Source organism: Argiope bruennichi, chromosome 9 (genome assembly GCF_947563725.1).
Source record: "Argiope bruennichi chromosome 9, qqArgBrue1.1, whole genome shotgun sequence".
NCBI classification, from domain to species: Eukaryota; Metazoa; Arthropoda; class Arachnida; order Araneae; family Araneidae; genus Argiope; species Argiope bruennichi.
Genome location: NC_079159.1, coordinates 20,223,540 through 20,244,068, shown reverse-complemented (window position 1 = coordinate 20,244,068; position 20,529 = coordinate 20,223,540). Strand labels below are relative to the sequence as shown.

The following is a 20,529-nucleotide window of genomic DNA, read 5'->3' as shown; positions in this document are numbered from 1 at the left end:
AGTCCCCTTAACATTCGAATACGCTGAAATAATATGTCACCTTTTGTCTTTATTAATACAGAAAAGAACGCGTCTCATACCCCCGTATCCGTGAACATTCTGGTCACTGAACGGTTTGGTGGGCATGTTTCGGGAATTTTATTTAATTAACAAAATATTTACAGTATGAAAACGAAACAAAAATAACTATTTACAGAATTTACAATTATATAAGAAATTATATTAAGATGAGACCGTATACATAATTTTTCAACTTAGAAATATAATTTGTAATAATAAACTTAGAAATATATTTCTGAGAGATAAAATGTGTAAATATATATATATATATATGTTCTGTGTTCACTTATTTTTTATGATATAGTAGATCAGGATGCAGTTAAAAAAAATCAGATGGAAAATAATTTGAGAAATGGAAATGAAGAGAATCTCTGTTTGACAGAAAAAAAAAGATATTTTCTCGAAATTATTTGACTTTCTGAATGCCACATAATATCACGAAAATATAATAACAGTAAAATATAGTAGTTGGTCATTTTGTACTATTCGGAATTTAGTGAAAATAACAACAACAACCGAGTATGTACTTTGGAGGCCTTCTTTCCTTTTAATCAGAACCAAATTTAATACAAATATAATGACAAGACTAGATACAAAATTATATTTATCTAGTTTGCTGATGATTCGAGGTATTATTTTTATTGTTATTCGAAATTCTGGATATCGAACGATATCGTAACTCCTCGAAGGACATTTCATATTAAATAGTAGAGTCAGCTAAACTTCCTCTTAAGCTAAAATAATGTGTCATCTTTTATCCTTATTAGTACGATGAAAAACCGATACTTTTCGATATGTTGAATGCCATACAATATCGTGAATGTATAGTAATTCGTAGAATATCGTTATTCATCATTTTGTGCTATTCGCAATATAATGCAGAAAACTGAGTATGCAATTTCGAAGCTTTCTTTCCTTTCAATTAGAACCAAATCTGCTGATGACAACACTAGACTTGACTGATGACAAGACTTTTTTTTATTTCTTTTAGAGTCATACATATCTGATGACAGGACTATGTACAAAAATATATTTATATAGCTTCTTGAGAATTCAAATTATTATTTTTAAACGAATGCGAATAGAAAAGGGATTGGCAGCCAACCTTCAGATGGACCTGATTCAAAATTTGATACAAATCAACATCTTTAATTTAATATATTTAAATTTGTATTAAGTTTAATCATTTCAGTTTTGAATTAATAAAAACATATGTAAGAACCATCACATTGATTTCATTCTAATTTTGATTGAAATTTACAGCTTTGTTGTTAATATAACATATAAATTTTTATTCGTCTCGTGTGTTGTAGCGTTTTTAGACAGTGTCAGAACAAAAATGGCTTCTTCAAATTCATCAAGGTTTAAAATATAGAGATGGATCGAAATTTCGATGACCCTTTATTTCACGATAACAACATTTTCTTTTGTACATACCCTGTACACGAGAAAAGAAAAAGTAGCTTTCTTAAATTTTTAATATCGATTTTCATATAATGGAGATGGTATTTAAAAAGAGTAGCTTTCTTAAATTCTTGATTTTTATCTGATGGTGATGGCATCTAAAATGTGCACTGCCTACATCAGCCTAGTTACTCACTTAAACTGTGAAAATAGTAGATAACATTCTAGAGCGGGGTCCTTTACGTTCGAGTTTTAATTGGGAACAAGTGATCCAATCATTTAAACGCTAACACTTGTCTCATTATGGCAAAACGCCTGCTAATGGATGGGAAAAAAATAGATTTAAATCTTATTATTATTTTATTGTCCCAGATGATAGTAATCATGAATGAATTATAATGCTGGAGTAATCTGAAAGACAGTCGACGGTACAGCATGGGAGAGGGAACTAAAGCCAAATCCTCGTGGCCATCATGGGTCACATAACACATACATACAAGTTGAGAAATACCTAATGTAGTTTAGTTTTAACTTCCCGTTTGGAAAAGACACCAGGGCTATATGGGATTGAGCTGGTAATTTTGAGCAAAGGTCAGATAATGCGAACTGCACCTGAGTTGGTAGGCCTCCTTTCATATTTACGCACCACACCAACAGGAAGACGTTTGACCCACGACCAACACGCACCAAGCCTACATGCATGACGAATCTTTAGTGGAATCGAGTCTTGAGCCTGTAGCATCCAGGTCCAAAATCGATACCGTACCACCAGGCATCGTGGCCCTACATACTTTGTGTAGGAAGCACATTCTGTAATTGGGATGTAGGTAACTCGAATCCAAAACATTTCTATACATGGCAGGAAAGCTCAGACAGGAGTCAGAAATGATAAGAACTATTACAACCATGATTTTAAAATGAATTTATCTATTCTGTGTGATACATAATTTTTTCTAAGTATAATTTTAGCTTTTTCTTTTCAGGCAGATTTCAAAATATTTCTAAAATATAAATATATTTCAATTTGCTATATATATTTTAAAAGTATGTTATATCAAGAATTTTAGTTTTTGTTTTAAATATTCAACTGCATTCGAAGTTCCTTAAAGATTAAGTTAATTTTTTTAAAGAGTACCTTAAACTTTTGATTTTCTGTATATAAAAAGGAAAATATCGAAATCGTCATAAATTTTTTTTTCGGGATTTTAATATATCTCGAGTTTCAAACCACTCCATGTCTAGTAGACGAAACATTTTTTGAAATTATTTTCTGCTGTGAATACAATAATTCATAAATGTAACGAGCTAGATAAATGAAATTTGCATGTGGTTATGTGACCTGTTCATCAAAGCTGCAAGTTCCTATCAACTTTTGAACAAAATCGGTCTACAGGAAGTCGTACCGTATTTCAGGTGTAAATGTTCTCCCACGAAATGGACAATTTGCGGTTCTGTGGATTTGTAAATACCCGTGTATGGATAGAGATTGTTTATTCATTCAATAATTTAAAATGTAATCAACGTAACAAATGAAATTTAATATCTTAAAATGAAAATTATATCAAATATTGAACCTAATCGGTCAAGGTGACGAAGTCCAAAATGCATTTTAATCCTCTTTCCTCCGCCGCTATATTACGAAGCTGAACACAAAATCTAATATTATCATTAAACAAGTAATATAAAAAAAATTAATTCAATTCCTACTTAGGTCAACATTTTTTTTATTTTAGTTACTTTTTAATAAATAATTATCAAAAAATTATTAAGTATCAAAAAATTATTGATTTTCGCAAGAATTGAACCCGCATTTTTCATCTTCACACGAAAAATACTGCAATCCTTGCATTGTACCGCTTGAGCTACTTACTGCCTGTTGATTTCAATTTTCATTACAAACTACTAAAACTCTATATAAAGTATTAAAAATTAATTAAATTTAATTAATGAATTAATATTTGAAAAGATTGTTCTAACATCAAGTGTCACCCACTACAAGTTTAAGAAAATGTATTTGAACTTGAGTGGATGAATAAAAAGTATTTTATTAACGATTGAAAATTTGAAAAAGATATATAAATAAATATAGGAAGAGTGGGGACTAATAGTAGGAATTGAAAAAAGGGTCTACTTTTAGTGAAATTGTGAATATATATTACTTCTTGAACAATATTATAAAGAAAATGCATTATTTTTAATAAAAAATGTTCCTTTTATTGAACATTCAGAACAGTGCAAGGAAAAAAAAAATGAAAAAAAAATAATAATAATAAAGCAACTCTGTTTTATTAGTTTTGAGCTCTAAAACCTACATTGCAGTTTTATAGCATTTCAGTTTTAACAAATCGTATTATGTTCATTTTATTACTTGTGCATTATGCATTTGCCCTGATATATTAATATTTCATATTAAAGTAATTTAACATATTTAAAACTTTTTAATTATTAACTAAGAATATTTTCACAAAAATAATGACAAAAATTCTAGGGCATACGTATAAATTAAAATTCTTCAATAATTGATACTGAGAAAATACTGTAATGAATATCTAATAATTCGTTTATAGATTACGAAATATCTTTAGAGAGAAAGGTATCTCATGGCGCCATCTAGGATGAACATCCTAAAACATTACATTCAGAGTTATGCAAGAACCATAAATATACCTCTAAATGCATTGTTTCAGAAAATTAATTAAAAAATCGCTGCAATATAAAATAATTCACTTTATCCATTACTATTTATTTCATTCTTTATTTTATTTAAAAATTTTTATTATTTTTGAAATATATAATGCGTACAGAATGGGATGTTATGTGTAATTTCCGTCAAACGATATATTAGATGAGAAATCTTCTCAAAATGATTTATAGAGTTTATATTAGCAGTGGATATTGTAATACATCTCCACAATATTCTGAATGCCGTAAAATATCTTGATGGTGTCGTAGCAAAATTGTTGGGGATTTGGGCTAATAGAGGCGGGGGTGAGGGTGCGCTTAGGGAACAGAACTTGCTCAATGTTTAAATTTTGAGTCATAGACATCAGATAGAAAAGGGTTTTCAAAATTTAAATTAGAATAGTCATTAAATGTAAATAGAAATTTTAAGATTTAGCTTTAACAAATTTAAGTATATTATTGCAAAAACACAATTTGTATACCAATTTAAAATTCAAAAATAAACTTTTCAGTAATTTCGCTTTTATTTCCGAACAAGTTTTTCTATAATTTTAAAATTTTTAAGTATATTTTATTACATACTTTACTGTAAGCTTATTTCTTAAATATTGTTTCAACAATACTTTTTACTTTAATAATTTATTTACAAAGTCATTTATTATTACTAATTTATTTACTAAATCACATTTTGTTACTAAATTATTTATTATTACTAATTTATTTACAAAATCGCGTTTTATTACTAAATCATTTATTATTTCTAATTTATTTAATAAATCACATTTTGTTACTAAATTATTTATTATTACTATTTTTTTACTAAATCATTTTACTTAATTTATTTACTAAATCCTTTTATTTAATTTAATTGTTAAATTATTTTATTCATCCATTTATTTATTAATTCATTTAAATAATTAATCTAACAAAGCAATGAAAAGTATAATTAATTATGCAATGTAAAGCAATGTAAAGTATAAGTTAAATATTTTTTCAATAATATTTTTCATTGTTTCAGTAAATAAATTATTGAATAAGTTGCTCAGTAACATCTCCTACGAAATATGTTTCTACTAGTGCTGTTAAATTGTTTCCGATAATTATTTTAATTTCCTCGTTTTTTAAAATAATAATAAAAATATAAAAAAAATTTACTCTAAAAATTAATTGAAATAACTAAATAAAATAAACAGAAATTAATATTTGAAAAATTTGCATTTTTTGGAAATATTTGCACTAAGCAATTTACTATATTTCTTTAGCCATAGTCATGTATACAGATTTACATATGCTTACTGAAGCCTTTTTTTCAAAGTAGAACACAACTTAAAAACGTGGAAACTGCACTTTCTCAAACAGTAGTGCGTACAAATTACAAACTATTGCATTAGATTATATTACACCGTATAGTAACTCATAATTGTATTATTACATGCGTTATATAATTGTACAAATTAATTTTGAATAATTAAATAATTAACTAACAAACAAACTTCAAACCTTAAATAAATTTATGATTACTTAAGCAAATAAAAATGATACAGACCAGCATACATGCATATAAGAAAAGAAAGGTTATTCTAATAAGAAATCCAAACGGGTTGCTTAATATTTTGTTTCATATTAAAATAAATATAAGAATTTTTATCAAAAGCAATCTGTTACGATTTTTTATAGCACAATTTCGAAATCCTTTTAACATTTTTAAAAAGCTAATAAAAATGTAACACATTTTACATTTATATAACTTTAAATTAACAATTTAAAACATTTTAAGAAAATAAAAATAAGCCTTTAAACATTATCTACAAAAATTAGCTTTTTTAGTCATTTAGAGGTATTCTTAACATATATTTTCTAGAAAATAAAGATTTTAATAGTGATTTCTTTAAACAATTAAAAAAATTGTGGCTTTGAACAACTATAACTAATATTAAAACACAAAGAATTTTTTTTTTTAAATTTCATAATAAAAGTTAGATTTTATGCGCATTTCTAGCATACAATCAAATATTCTCATTTAAATTCATGTCAAATATTCTCCGACTGTTATTTTTATGGATGAAGAAAAATAGTTAATAAGGCTCCAAAACCAGAAACGGATATGATAAAATATGAGAAAACAAGCTCACCATTTAATCGTTTCTCACCATTAAGATGAAAATTAAACAACAGAATAATAAAGCGTCCTTACAATCAGCGAATTGTTGACTCAATATACCATTACAGAGATTTTTATTACCAACGTTCATGCATGAGTGATAATGTCAACTGAATTCAGCTTTTAATTACTCAAAAGAAGTGTCGGCAAATTCATGAAAAGGTTGAATCGTCAGGAATAATGAAAACACTATTTCTCCTTATCTTGAATTAAAATTCCAGGTGATTACACACATCTGATAAAATCGTCAAATTTTTAATCTAGGTGTCATTTTATGTGACATTTCTGCACCACATGTATATCCCACCAAATACCTTTAAACATATTTGCTTATATGAACTCTGTAATAGGCTACTTATTATCTTAGATAATAAGTAATTATGTAGTTTTAATTTTTGGTATGTAACAAATAGTTAATGCCATACAATTAACTAAATTAAAAATTCCATTTAAAACTCTTTGAGACAGACAAATCCTATCAAACATATCAGAATATTAAATGTATCTCATCTATAGTGCATCTAATCGACATGGGAATATTTCAAGCAATTAATAAAGAGGACGTCATTTTTTTCTTCAATATCTACTTGATTAAAAAGAAATCGTACCTTTCAATAAATTAAAAATGTATATCGAAATATTCCCCAATGTTAAATTTTATCAAGTAGATTGTCATTCTATCGGATTTACTGAGATTACTGGGAAATATTAAATGTGAATAAAAATGAATAGTAGTTGCAATCTCGATGGAAAGAAAATATACGACATGGTAATATCTATTTTATTAAAGTATAGTTAATGAATAAATTGATTAAATAAATAGTTCAGTTGATGTAATTAAATATTTCAATCAAAATTCATATTCATTCTAAAATAAATAATTTCGTCGAACATATTTTCCTATTATACCAAAATGAAAATCTTAGTCTCATACATATTACAACACATTTATCCTTCAATAACAAAATATACAGGGTGTTCATTAATTATTGTCGGGGTTTCCGTACCTCATAACTTTCGAATAAAAAATATTACGCAAAAACCGATTACGTATTCGTAAATCCCAACTCAAAGAATTTTATTAATGATATTAAAGTGTAAAGCTTGCACAATTTGCACTTTGTAGGCATTCAGCTGAAGGCGATTCTTTGAGTTGTACTTTACGAATACATAATTCTTCTAATGCACTTCTTAACCAATAAACTCAAAGAATTTTATTAATGATATTAAAGTGTAAAGCTTGCACAATTTGCACTTTGTAGGCATTCAGCTGAAGGCGATTCTTTGAGTTGTACTTTACGAATACATAATTCTTTGAGTTGTAATTTACGAATACGTAATCGGTTTTTGCGTAATATTTTTTATTCGAAAGTTATGAGGTACGGAAACCCCGACAACAATTAATGAAGACCCTGTATTTAATTCAAACTTTAAGAATTTGTAACAGATAAATAATAAATATAGGTACAGAAATTTTGAAAAATGTATTTTAAGAGTATGGAATACTTGATACATAGCAATTCGTAATAGTGAAGCAATGCACTTCTTAACCAATAATTTTAAAATTCAATGCAGAAAACGTTTTATAAAATACTTTGTTTTAATATTCGACTAAGAAAAATTAGAAAAGTCTGAAATAATTATGTAAAATTTAATTTTAAAAATTCGATTTTTCTGCTCAAGTAAAATCTGAAATACATTATTTAGCTGCAAATCTACAGATCCAAAGGTTACGTTTTTATCTATTCATGATCTTTAAGTCTCACTTTTAAAGTGTTACAAATTAATTCAGCATATTTTATTTGTAAACTATAATAATTCGCTTCATATGCTGCTATTGAGATTATTCATTTTTATCATACATCTTAAAATTTTTATATTAATATCTATAAAAATATATTTCAGATTACACTAATTTATTACAAATTATAAATACAATATATATCACAATTGCCTTCGCCAATAACTAGTAATCGTAAAACCTTCGAAACTTTTATCCATAAAATTCAATTAATTTTGCCTTTACATAACGGTAGATAACTAAAGATTTAGATCCAATATGAATCCAATTCTTTATTGCTTAAGACTATTTTTGTAAACAAAGCTTCTAAATTTCATCTTGATTTGTGCAAATATATGTTTGTACTGAATATTGATCTAATACCTTTTGTGAGAAGACCAAGTTTCTCAAAATACTTGATTTATATATAATTTCACAAAATTTTATTATTTAGATTTGTATCACAAACAGTCCAGTTCTTTTTTTTTCTTTCTTGAAAACATATTTTTCAGAAATATATTTTTTCAGCTTTAAAAAAAATAAAAATTAAAAAAAAAACACGTATAAACATATTTTTCAGGTAAATACAAATTTATTAAAAAAATTACATTGTAGTGTTTCATAGGAGCAGAAAAATGACAAAGAATATGATTTAAAATAAAATTAATAACAATAATTAAAATAAAAACAAAAAAGTGGGCAATGTTTCGAATGCAAACATTCCGAACTGATGAATAGAGTATAAATAAGAAGATCACTTTGGATTTTTTTTTACAAAGCAAAAACAAGAAAAGTTGCTCTAAGTGATGAATTAAAAGTTGTAAAGGGAACAATTATGTAAAAAATGAGATAAAAAAGATTAACACTCTGACTCCAAAAAGTAGTTTAAATCTGAGTTCATTTGTATATGAAGTTTTGTATGCTAATGGAAGACCAAAATGCACTCATCTGCCTTTCTGCTCCAACTTTGGGTGGTAGAAAAACCACAGGTGGGAGTAATTGACTGATATGGATATGGTAGAGAATTATTAGGTGCTATTCAACCCAAGGCGGTGAAAGAAGTATGTGGGAAGTATGTAATGAGTTTTTATCAATTGTTCATACTATTAATCACTATTATATAGACATAAGATCATTTTCTGTAAGAAAATTTCTTTTTGAAAAATAATGCCTCTTAGGAGAAGTGCAAAATTGAAACTAAAAAATATTATATACTATTAATTTGAAAAAGAATATTATACTTTTAAGGAAATGAAAAATTCATTAATTTGTATAGTGTGTTTGATATCTCACAGCAAAATTCTATTTTTTCTCTACTTTTTCATTCATTTCTGTAATTACATTATTGAATTTATATTTATTTAAAGATTTATTTATAAGCAAAAAAATTTCTCCTATTTTTTCGGATAAGAAGTATCGATAAAATATAATTATATAATGCGTGTTAAAAATAAGAATACTTTAAAAACTATTTTTCCAAAATTCACTCTAAATGAATTTTCAAATGAAATTTAAGAACATTCAAAGAATTTTGAAGGATTATTCGTGATTAGAAAGTTTGAGAAAAGAAACGTTTACTAGGAAGCCGAGATTTTCAAACAGATCCAGCGCTGAAATAAATGCTTCAACATGATTGGCGCAGAAATTGGTAATACTTCAAACAAAGTATTAATAATTTATTATTTTTCGACATAATTTTTATTATATGGAAAAATAATAAATTAGTAATAACTCATTTTTGTATCATCTTACCCTCTTTTTTTTGTTTTTATTAAAAAATATTACTCCTAATATCGCTTGTTGAAGCAACATGGTCAAAATTAGTGCTTGTGTTTACAAACCCCTGCCCTGAAAAAACAACAACAAGCCAACGAACTAATTGAATATCTTTGGATATATTTTAATATGAATATATACAAAAAGTAATGCGTATAGTAATGTTTTCGGAATTTTATATTCGAGAATCTTTAAATGCATTCTTTCCAACAAAATACATTTAAACATAGAAAAAGAAAATAAAAAAGTAAGCTTTAAGTAAAAAGAATGAAAAATCGAAGCTTTGGAATAGCACTATTAACAACACTTCAAACATACAAGAACGATCTGCTACCTACTGGAAACGCGGAAAAAAATAATAAAAATGTGATTCAATTAAAATTGAGAAAAAGAAAGAAATATTAATAAAACGTCACTTGTAAAATGAATTCACTTTTGTTTAAAATTGAAAAGTTCATCACTTTTGTACGGCAATTTGAAGTGATTTGCATTTAATTATTAATTTAACTTTTTTCTCCAACGCCATCATTATTAATTCCCATTAGTTTGAAAAGTAATTTTTTTAAGGGAAAAGTTCTTTTTAACATTTATTCTTAAGATTAATTTTAATGTAAAAAGTGTGGTCAAAGTCATTAAAAGCAGGAGAGAAAAGAACGATTCTTTAAAAACCACTTATTCTAAAACTTCTCAATAAGCGAATTCTAGAATAAGATATCAGAAAAAGTTAAACGAATTTGAAAAAAAAAAATCGTTTGCATAAAGTTCGCGAAAAAAGAGAGAGAAAGGAAATTGTGATAATCATGAAATAAAACATAGAGCAGCGTTATAAAAATTGAAAAGGAAAACTTTTTGATGCCATAAAATAAAAAAAAATGAATTTAACGTCTGGTCAACTGAATTAATTGCGTCAGAACTTCATACTTGAAAGTCAATCCATGATGAATTTTCCTTTCACAATGAATAAAACAAAAGAAAAAGAAAAGAAAACTCCCGCTGAGTTGTTTTCAGAAAGAACATTTTAAAACACAATCTTCGCTATCGTTTTGCCCTTTCAAAAATAATTCGAGCTTAAATGTTTCATAAAAATTGAGAGAAAAAAAAGCAAGATTTTATGAATTGTGAAACTATATAAGGCATGCTATCTTTCCAGTTTGTAATTTTTGAGAACATAAATTAATCATTAAGATAATAAACGGATTTCGCTTAATAATAAAATATACTTCATTAATATGAAATACTCACAAAAGACAGATTTAGATTGTGAGTTAATTAAGGAAAAATTTTAGGTTCGAGAAGTTAGGCATGACAACTGTTCCGTCTTTGAGTTCAGATTAATTTTTCACTATGTGGCGCTGTTCTTCTACTAATGCGCATGCACCAGTTGTTTGTATGTGGATTTTGTATATTATTAATTGTTAATCGTTTCGTTACAGATTTTCTATCATATTACAATATGAAATAAGTAATATTTCGTCTATTTTCACTATTACTGATTTCTTATGAGAGCAGTGTTTGAAGAGCAACATTTTACACTCTAAACTTATTTTCCTTTTTTAAAAATAATAGTATTTTTAAAAGCTGAATTAAGGGACTGCAATATTTAATTCAAAAGTTGCTTGCCATGCAATGCTAATGATTCTAACATAGCAAATAAAAAAAGTTCATAAACGAATAAGTTAAAAAAAAAAAGTGAAACAGCGCCAGAATGTTCATATTTGCATAATTCTGAATAAATTAAATTGCATAATTCAAATAAATATAATTAAAAAAAGTGAAACAGCCCCAGGATGTTCATATATACATAATTCTGAAAACATTCAATTGCGTTCACTTAATATTTATAAAGCACTGCACTGTTTCTTAATATTCTGTTTACTTAATATTTATAAAAGTTGTATCAAGGAACTGTGACATTTAATGCAAAGAATGTTCGCCACGCGCTGTCTTAAGATTCCATTATAGAAAATAAGAAAAAGCTCACAAACAAAGGAAATTCAAGAAAAAAAAAGTGGAACAACCTCTGAATGTTCATATTTGCATAATTCTGAACAGAAAATAGAATACTTAAATTCACGATGGAACAGTTTCTTTTTACAAACATGTGTTATAAAATAGAGTTAAAATAAAGTTATCAGATAAAATGTTAAATTTATACATGTTTCAAAGATTTTAAAATATTAGGCTGAAAACTTTTTGTCATATAAATGAACTAAACTATGCAAATAAGAGGTTGAAATCAATAACAATTTCAAAAAATAAAAATAAAAATTTAGTTAGATTATTGAATATATAAAAGATCTAACAAATAATGAATTTTTAAATTCCCTAAAATGTCCAGAATTCTCTAAAAAATAAATTCAATGTAAATTATAATTCATTACCAAAAAAAATTTTTAAAAATTCTTTTCAAATATTCTAAATCATTTAGTCCCTGACACAAACACTTTTCATTAATTATCATAAGCAAAGAACAGAATAAAAAAGCAAATAAAAGATCATTCAATTACAGAGAAAGTAAAAAAAGTAGGAAGTATTACTTTTGGCACTATAATTAAAAGATGAACTTTTTTTTTAAGAAAACAAAAATTTCATTATATTAAAAAATGTTTAAACTTAGTAATAATTGTATTTATTAATTCGATATATTTCTCGATTATATGAATCTATTTTATTAATTCCATCATTAAACTTATATTTGTCCAAATAATAAATCTTGGAAAAAGTCAACTCATATTTTTTTACCTATCTTGGTATATTGAGTATGGAATATAATTATCTTCTGTTCACCAAAAAGGAAAAAAAAAGTATTTTCTTAAATCTTTTGCTAAACGAATTCTTGGAGAAAACTTTGAAGGAATTTAAATGATTTTGAAGAAATATTCGCTGGGAAAAGGTTTCAGGAAATAAGAAAAAATTTAGTGACACTCATGGACTGGGCAAAACGTTAAGGAGTAAAATTCGAACTAGAAGAATTTTTCATACAGAAGAAATCAAAAACCTCTTCTTTAAAATCTCGTCAATTGTGATGATGAAATGGGAAAGACATGATAGAAAATAAGTTCAGGGTAATAACTGTTCAGATAACGTTTGAGAATTTAAAATAGCTAAACTGATTTCGACACAAAAATTTGAATAGAATTATTTTCTTCATGATTGATTCTTTCTAATGAACTGTAAGATGAAGCAAGAAAAGAGAAATACATTAATAAGAACCAGAAAAGTATGAAGATAAAATATTTGATGAGAATTTGTTTGTCTTCTGCATTTTAAAATGGAATCCCTGTATCTGATTGTTGATTAGTATAATTTTTATTATAATTTTCTTACATAAAACATATTATTACACGTTTTTCAATTATTTCTTACTTTTTTTAGTTTGTGATTTAAATTCTATTTTAATTAATTTCTACTTGTGTACAATCAAAACTTAGTTGAATTAATCGATTAATTAATAAATGCATTCTGATATCAGAATAGTGTATTATTTTTGACGGAACATTGCTGTACAAGAAATTTAAGGAGTGAGTGAGCAATAATTAAGAAAAAAATGATTTTCACAAAATATAAGCAAATTGAATTAAAATAAATCCATGAAAATTTGTTGTTACGTAATGCTGATTTCCAGCGCAGATAATTCCAACGTAAGAATAACAGTTATACGGACAATATTTAAGGATGCTGATCGGATGCCGAATGAATGATCACGGAAGACAAACTTGGCGACCATTTGGTGGCAAAATGGTGGGTAATAGAATCTCCAGGAATTATGGTGATAGGACCAATAGGAAGCGAATTATGCCGATCCTTCGAGAGCTTTCTGTTCCAAGTGTACGTGCGTCATTATTTTCTGATTCAATCCTTTTAATAATCTTTCGTGATATATATATATATATATGATCCCTGAAAATGACGAAGAAAATCTCGCGCAAACATCTGTTAGATGTACAGAAAAATGGACTAAATCAATAAATTTGCCTTTTCACATCTCAGAAAAATTGTATAAGTAGAAGCATGAAACTTTATATCCTTATAGAGGACTTCAAGAAAAATAATTTATTCAGAGAGACATTGTTTTATTATGAAGGCCCTATAAAAAATAATTTTTTTTTCTTCTGCAAATGGCAAAACATTTTCATACATTCGTGTACCTCATTCGAAGAAAATATGTAAATGGAAGTAAATGTCTAACTTCAATAATTAAGAAATATTTGTCCCACATTTTGGGGATATGTGTAAGTTCCACACATTCTCCTGAATAATTCCATCAAATTTTATAAACTTATTATTAAAATAAGAGAAATAATATTTTCAACTTTTCGAAATTCAAAACTAAATTAAATATTTAATTAATGAAAAATTAACCAACAATTATCCACAGTAATCACAAGGGAGATTATTTCGGTAGAATATTTTTGATTTCTCCTTCAGTTCAATACTTTACCATTTCAGTGATAAGAATTTCATTTTCACACGATATTTCTTTTAAATGCAATGAATTAAAAAAAAAATTAAAAATTAAAATTAATTTTGAACTACTGCACCACAAATTTTTTTAAATTTTAGTTTCACTTGAAAACATATATTTTTGTCAATTTTCATTTGTTTCAAACTAAAAAAGGTGTAAGTCAATCACTCAAGCAAAGATAAGAAAAGATAAGAAAGTTCTTACCAGCAAATGAAACATATTTTCAACGATAGCAAACGTAACAGGCCATGAGGAATTAACCAGCTTTTGCATTTTTCCATAGAAACTTCAGGGGAAATAATTCCAAAAATATTACCACCATTTTAAATTAAAAATGTGCACTTTTTCAACTATATGAATTTTACTTTTGAGCGATTTTCCATCCAATCATAATTAAATCGTTAGAAAATTTAACACAGTTGATTTTGAAATTAGGAAATTTATAGGCACTCTTTCACTAAATAAAGTTAAAACTTAGAATTATTCTATCATAGTTTTTATAAATATTTCTTTTATTTCGATACAAATGTCTCGAAACGGGTTTTATATATTCATGAAAATATTATGCACGAAAGGATTTTAATTCAGAGCAATGTATCAACTAGTAATCCATAAAAATGAAATTTTTCATAAAATATGTTAAATGATTCTTTATAAAAAAGTTTAACCAATATCCGGTTTAAAAGAATTGAAAGCAATGTACTTATTTATTTTTAGTTTGTATTATGTTCAGCTTTTAAACTTTTTCAGCTTTTTAACGTTCTTTATTATGAATGTTGCAGTATTAAAATTGATAATTTAAAAAAATTCTTTTTGATGGCGCAATTTACATAAATTCGAATTCAATTAAATTATGCATTTAGATGATAATTAAATTTTGAAAGTATTAAAACAGTGTATCATTATCTTATATTATCATAAGTATATATCATGACTATAACATAACGTAGGGCATAAGTGCAAAAGAATTCGAAACATTTGCAGGTGAGAAAATGAATGAAATGTTCAATACAAAATTCCTATTACATGAAAGAAATAAAGTTAAATAAAAATGTGCAAAGAAAAGATAATTTCTAAAATACTTCAGAATATGTAAAAAATCTCTTCACAAAAAAAAAAAAAAAAAAATACAAATTCAAATGATTTGCTTAATTTCCTGTATCTATTTATTTCGTGAAATTACTGTCATGATGATATTCAATTTAAACATTCAACATAAATCAAATGACAGAATTTTGAAAAATATTAATTTTTTTAAAGCTAGAAACTTAACCGGATACATGCTGTACTAATCAAAAACAATGATTAAGACGATGATATCTCAAAAAATTTACAGACACACCGAACATTAAATAAAATTTTAAACTTTCATTTATAATACTGGAGATTTATTGAAATCCCATTCTAATAGGTAGTAATTACTTTGATAATAAAAGGAAATGAAAATCTACTCATTTCAAGACAAAAATAAGAATCTTAATACGCTACAATCATGAAAACGAAAAGATGACATAAAAGAAATTAATAATAAATATACAATAATATCTAAGCAATAAATGAAATGTTTTTAATATAACTGAGAAAAAGTAAGAAATAAATAGGTATTTGAAAATAATTAAAATTTTCATTATTTCTTAAGACTCTTATAAATCTCTGTATTTAAACATTATTCACTCCTTCTTCAGTTTATTAATTCATTTGATAAAAATACTCATTTAATTTTCATTTCAAAGTCTTTCAAGACTTTATAAAAAGGCACCAGACAGTTGTAATTATAATTAAGAAGGATATTTAAAAGAAATTACGAAATTCAATGGTGTACTCAAAACCAATTATTTTCTAAGCTTTCATATAGCTGAAAACATTCTAATTGATATGTACGTAATATTTGGAATCGTAAAATAATTAAAAATTAAGCAAACACGTTCTTAGTCTTAAATTTTAATATGAACAACAATTTAAGTAAGTTTTAATCGCCATGACGTCAAACAATATAAAAATAAACGCAAAAAATATAATTTTCATTATTATAATGGAAAAAAGTAAGAGGTAGTAAATAATTTAAACTTTTTAAATTATTATTTCTCCCCCCCCCTCCCTTTTCTTTCCAATATATCTTTATTCTTTTCAAAAGATTTTTTTTACTGCTTCGCAATTAATTATAAATCTATTTTTCTCCCTGACTATGTCATGTATTTGATTAATTTTTTTTTCATTCAATGTTTGTTTTTTTGAAGAACAATTCTTAAAAAAATCGTTTTTTATTCTTTTAATTATTTTAAGATGAGTAGGAGTTGAGATCAAATTATGTCATTCATGATAAAAAGAAAAGGACTTTTTTTTTAAGAAGAGTATTTTAGATTTTTCCTAGATAAATTCTCTAATAAATCTTTAGAAAACTTAAATGTTTTTGAAGTCATATCTTCTTAGACAAAACACATTCGCTTTTAATTAAACAAAAAACTGTGGAATAAAATTTGTATTGGAGGAAGGTTTGAATATATAAGTAATTCAAAACCCCTTGTTTGAAAGAAAGAAAAATAAATTTGCGATAATTTCTTTTGTAAATGTCTTTCAAAATAAAGAAACTGTTTTAACGATTCTCTTAAGATGAATATGTCGTTCAAAATTCTAAAATAATGATGTAAATTACTGAAGTAGTATAAGAAAATTTAGTGATTTTTATACACTTTTCTTTTAGCTTAATGCATTTTCAGTTTTCAAAAATTGCATCTAATAATCAACATTTCATTTCCTTGTATGCTAAAGTTTGAAAATTTTAACACTTCTACTTTTTAATTATGCATATCCTGTTTGTAAAGATTGCATCTCGTGATAAATTTTCCATTTATTTCCTGAAGTTTCTCAGTCTAAATTTTAATGCTGCTATGTTTTCAACTATTCTGCGGTATTAATTCCGAATAAATATTTTTATGTAATGAAATTTTGATGCTACATCATGAATTAACCAATCAGCAAATTTGTGAAAAAATTATATCAAGACTCCAGAATATTTTTAATAATAAATTATAAAGTTAAAACAAATACATAAAAGATCATTGGAATAGAAAATTCTCATGTTTTAATGTATCAATTATCGATTAAAATATCTCTTTGAAAATTGATTTTATCATATTTATGCATCTTATTACTACCCAGGATGACCGATTTATAATTTTTAATTTCTGAACTGTATAAGATTTTTTTCTTCTTAATTTCTACTCTGTAAATAAAAATATTTGCATGATACAGTTTTTCAAATAAAAAAAATATTTTTACTCATAAATAAATTACTTTTAACACCGATGACATTTTAATTTTATCATTACAAGTTTTATAAAATTATAATCTGTAATGATAATGTCACAGTAATAAAAAAACATCCTTACTACAACTATCAGTCTAAATAGAAAATCTGAATGCATTTAAAGACAAATCCTAATGTAAAGAATTACATATAAGAATTTTGTAACAGAAAAACTATATTTCAACTATAAATAAGCTAATCTTAATGTACTCATTTTTCCATTTAAGTTATCTGACAGAGTTAGGGACGAATTTACTGAAAACGTTCTAATCCAGCTACTATATTTTAAATATTTGCATAAAAAATGATTGTAAAAGAACATTTATGAAACCAAAATATATCCCTTAAATGTCAAATTATTTTAAAAATTTGAAAAAAAAGACGTTATTTTGGATGAAAAAGGAATGAAACAAAAATCTTCTTGTTTAGAGATTTATCAAATGATTTGTTTAAAATTTTGCAGCTTAAAAATATTTTATCTGGCTCCTTAATTAAAAAATAAGTTGCGTTTTTATTCATTCCTTAAATATTGGGGTTAGACTGATAAATAACAAGAATTTTTATATATTTTTTTCCATAATGTGAAACACTACAACAACTATAAAATATTTCTAAATGAATATATTACTTACTTATTTTATAATTCAGGAAAATCGGAACATATTGAGATAGTATCATATCAAATTTGAACCAAGAAATAACATTAGATATTAATTTATGAGGTTTTCGTAAGAAAATCCAAAGCTTAGAATTTGAGGAAATAGCATGTAAAGAAGTAAAATAGCATTAAAACAGATGAAAATGTAAATATAAATATCAGTGTAACTTCCCAAAATATAAAACTAGAAATCAAATTCTCAAGTTTTTATAAAGAAACCGTTTCAAATTTTCGGAATACTAAATAAAAAAATTCTTAGTTTCGCAAAAAATCGACTTTTTAACGTAGTCACCTACCTTCAATTCATCAAAATTCTTCTTTTATCTAACCTTTAATAAGTCAGAAAGGAAAAGGCGTTAATTAATAATTGCGCAACAGATTGCAGTTTCTTTGCATCATTTTAATTTGAAATATATTCTTCTTTTTTCATGAAAAAGAAAATGAGACAACGTCCTGTTAAATACATTATATGCGCAATTAATTTTCTCACGGAACTGTGACGCAATATGACGTCATTGACTCCTCATGTAATCCTGTTAATATGCTTATTTTGATTCAAAACACACACCAGCCAATATTACGGTTAGGTAAACAATTAAAACATATTAAAATTTAGTTATTACTTCATAATGAAATCCTGAAAAGCTTCAGGCATCACATCTTTTTCACATATCACATAAAATATTAATGAAAACAAAGGTCACATCAGCGCTTCAGATAAGTTAATAACAGCAAACATTTTGCAGAACAAAAATAAGCTACTGATACTGTGAGCGAGATTACCATCATTAAAACACACATGCTCGAAAAGATGCAGAAAACAAGAATGATGGAATCACCATTCCTGATTCTAATTACCAGAGTAAAATACTTAAAAGAGATTATGATTTCATTTGTTTACTCTCGCTAGTAGCTCTTGGAATTCCAGCCAAATGAAAAATATCCCAAGATTAAAGATGGGATGTTCTAATAATATGTAAGCAAGAATAAATGTTAAAATAATTTACAAAAATGCACAAATGTTAAACCAGTATAATTCAGGATGTTTTCTTTCATCTAGACAAAATAAAATTAATTCTCATATACCAATTACTTTTTAAGCTAAACTACTGTTGCAATATTAAATAAAACATAAATAAATAAAAGTTAAAAAAAATCGTTTGCATTTATGTACAGAAATAAAAGACTCTGTTTTTAAAGAAATGTTTAAAAATATAACAATTTTGTAAAAATATGAGATGCTGATAGAAATATTCTAAGTGGAATTGAATTTTAATCATATTTATTTTTTAATGCATGCTTAATAATGTTTCGCTTTTCTAATATATAGGTTATCCACTGTAATAGTGAAGCAGTAGTTACTTCCTTCTGATTAGAAAAATAATTTAAATAAAAAAAAACCACAAAAAAAAACGTATTTTCAGAATGCAACTATGTAGCTGAAATCATTATAAAGTTTCAGTTTTTATATAATCTTGTGCTTCTATTAGTCATATTGAATGAGTTATTTTTGTAAATTACTATTTGAACATAGCAGTATTCGGGAAACATCCGATAATTAATATGGCATGCCTGCTCGTTCGAACCTTTGATTAATTACCATTCATAAAAAAAATCAAAGCTCTATAATTTCATCCGTTTTTGCCTTAAAACTTTTTTGCTTAAAATTTTAGTGTATTAAAAATAGTATACTAAATAAGACTAATAAGACTTGGACACTGTATAAAAATTTCAAACCGCAATTTTTTCATAAGCTTATTTATTGATTCCAGTAACATAAAAGATTATTCTTTTCATCATTAAAATAATTAACTATTTATTTTTCAAACTGTTTAGAAGTTAATTGTTGGGCCATGAACTGAATGATAACCTTCTACAATGCTGGTCATTTGATTTCTTTATCGTAATATTTTCAGTACCTCCCTCTGTTTCTATTTGCTTATTTTTGATTAAAAAATAGAAGTTTAATTTTAGATAAATCACATTTGATTTTATTAGTTTTTACTTTTTGACTTGTAATATACAAAACAATTAATCTTAATCTTATAACAACTAAACCACTAATCTTAATTTTGTAACAACTAAATTATTTCCCTGTCTGTTTCTTTCAAATTACGGATGAAGGTTGATAACAATTTTTAATGTTACTTTTTTTGCAATGCTAGTTTTATCGTTGTAATGATATTTTTACAAATATTCTTAATAACGCCATGCCAAAGACAACTTTGTCAGTAAG

The 20,529-nt window shown here is 25.7% G+C and overlaps 1 protein-coding gene across 4 annotated transcripts in view; it reads right to left on the bottom strand.

Annotated features, from left to right (window-relative positions):
- LOC129983942 (cGMP-specific 3',5'-cyclic phosphodiesterase-like) overlaps positions 1-20,529 on the bottom strand; it is a 562,482-nt gene that overhangs the window by 236,699 nt on the left and 305,254 nt on the right. The gene's annotated exons all lie outside the window — the stretch shown is intronic.